At 37.4% G+C, this 2,693-nt stretch overlaps 1 non-coding gene across 1 annotated transcript; it reads left to right on the top strand.

Moving 5' to 3' along the window:
- The first annotated feature begins 679 nt into the window (after positions 1-679).
- On the top strand, positions 680-751 carry TRNAR-ACG (transfer RNA arginine (anticodon ACG)). Its single transcript has one exon. It is a non-coding gene; the product is annotated as a tRNA-Arg (tRNA).
- Positions 752-2,693: the final 1,942 nt, after the last annotated feature.

Raw genomic sequence — 2,693 nt, 5'->3', positions numbered from 1 at the left:
AATGTTTATTTTAGATCACTCTTTACATAATTTTTTATTTTAGGTGATTACTTATAAAATTAATTGTATAATAAATATAACATTACATATAAATATAAATATACATTATTAATAATTGTAATTATAAATATAATTACATATTATTATATAATATAGTATATTTTTATATTATATATAATATGTATAATATGTATGTATGCATAATGATGTGTATAATATGTATGTTATTATAATATATATTATTATATGTATATACATATATTACACATACATATTATACATACATTATACATATATTACATGTATACATATATTATTATAAAATATATAATATGTATAATATATATGTATGTATGATATGTATGATATGTATATGTATGTATATGTATATAATAATATAATATATATTATAATTATACCAACTTATATTAATTAATACATTAATATAATATGTGATTTAATTTATCAATATATCATATATTATATAATAATTATATTATTATATTATAATGTGATTGATAATTATATTAATTATAATGAATATAATATATTATAATATATATAAGTCACATTATATATACCATATATCACAAATATTATGTATATATAAATAAAGATACAGTATATATTGTATATAATTATAAATACATAATATTTATGCTTTAATATAAGTGAGACTTCCCTGGTGGCTCAGACGGTAAAGTATCTGCCTACGATGCAGGAGACCCAGGTTCGATCCCTGGGTGAGGAAGATCCTCTGGAGGAGGACATGGCAACCCACTCCAGTATTCTTGCCTGGACAATCCCATGGACGGAGGAGCCTGGCGGGCTACAGTCCATGGGGTCACAGAGTCGGACATGACTTCACTTTCACTTCACTTTCATAAGTGATACAGCATATAATGATTATAAATATGCAAATCACAAATATATAAATTTATATCTAAAATTTGTGCTTATTTATATTTTATTATACAGTAAGTCCCACACCTACAAACAAGCTGCATTCTGAGAGTGCGTTTGCAAGTCCACTTTGTTCATAAGTCCCGTGGACAGTGCAGCCTGTCGGGCTACGGTCCATAGGGTCACAGAGAGTCGGACCTGAGCGAAGTGCCTTGGCACGCACCCCAACAAAGTCGGCCTAGCTACTCGACTGACACAAACGGCTGTACAGTACAGCACTGTAACACTTTCGTAATGCCTCTCACACAAATGCAGTGCGTGAAAAGCAAACACAAGAAATAAAGAAAGCGTTTTCCATCTTACCGGAGAGGGCTTGGAAGAAACCACAGGAGCACTATACAGCCGGCATCCAGGGGCTGGCATCGCCCGAACGGGCAAAAAGACGGCACTACTGACTACAGGAGGCACAGAACATGGGCGATGGTAGCGCCAAAGCATCAGCAACAGGGCCCAGGGGGCGAGCTGCAATCTCACTCACACCCGATGTGGACGGAACCCACGTTTGCACCGTGGAAAGTCTGCAACTTGAAGGCTCATAGGTCGGGGACTCACTGCATAAATTACTTGAGGGAATTTATGTGTAATTCTATAAAAGTTTATATGTTTAGGAAGAAAGTGAAGGTGCTCACTCGTGTCCGACTCTTTGCCACCCCCTGGATTGCAGCCCACCAGGCTGCACCATCCACGGGACTCTCCAGGCAAGAATCCTGGAGTGGGTAGCCATTTCCTTCTCCAGGGCGTCTTCCCGACCCAGGGTTTGAACCCATCTCCCGCACTGTGGGCAGACACTTTTACCATCTGAGCCACCAGGGAAGTCGCATGTTTACCTTAATTTAAATGTAAAGATTTTCGTGTTTTCACGACTCTTTGTGTAAAGATGCATCTAATCTATGCTGGATTGACATCATGTTTTTTCTCTTGATTTCAAAAGAAAATAAACCATTTTCACAGGCCCGAGGCCCTGGGCCTCCTACACCAAGAATTCCGTGCTGACTGTTATGAAGGCACCTATAATACTGTCTTCCAGGAGGTGAAATAAATGGATATTCTGCCCTGGAGAAGATGAGACATCATAAAGTCAGCAGGATTTTGTGCGCAGCCCACGGGGACTCAGTAAATGTTTCATGATGATCCTTGATGTTATTTATTTCCAGGCAGTTTTATGTGGCTCACTTGGAGGTGTATTATAATCCCTCGAATCCAGGGAATTGAACTGAATTTCTCCGAGAGTTCAAGTACACACATCACCTACGGACCAGTGGAGGGAAAGCCCTGGGGGAGTCTATCCTTCTCTGCAGAACTAAAGTCTTGCATAGCTGGATTCTCCCCATTAGAAACAGCCCTGCTCAGTTAACAGACGCTGATGCTGTGGGCACAGGACTCTGCTTACCTGCACCTTTGGTGTCAGGAAAAAAATTGTGGAAGATTTTGTTCTTCCATTTCTATCTATAGTGAAGTACAAAATCCAACAACAACAAAAAAAATGTGAAATGGTGTGGGGAAAAAAAGCCTCAACGGGTGATTACATTCATTGGAAAGGATTTATCACTTGCTGAAATGTGACTGATATTCATTTGATGGGAACACAGTGCCCAAAGCATTTTCCTGCTGAGAAAAGTAAGGAAACACAGGAGCAAGGAGAGTCATTTTTCTACATTCGACATATATGCGCTAGTATGATATTTGTTTGTCTCTTTCTGACTTACTTCACTATGTATGACAAACTCGAG

The sequence above is a fragment of the Giraffa tippelskirchi genome, chromosome X (genome assembly GCF_054371585.1).
Source record: "Giraffa tippelskirchi isolate mGirTip1 chromosome X, T2T-mGirTip1v1.2.pri, whole genome shotgun sequence".
NCBI classification, from domain to species: domain Eukaryota; kingdom Metazoa; phylum Chordata; class Mammalia; order Artiodactyla; family Giraffidae; genus Giraffa; species Giraffa tippelskirchi.
Note: the sequence above shows the minus strand (reverse complement) of the source record. Positions and strands in the feature narration are given on the sequence as shown.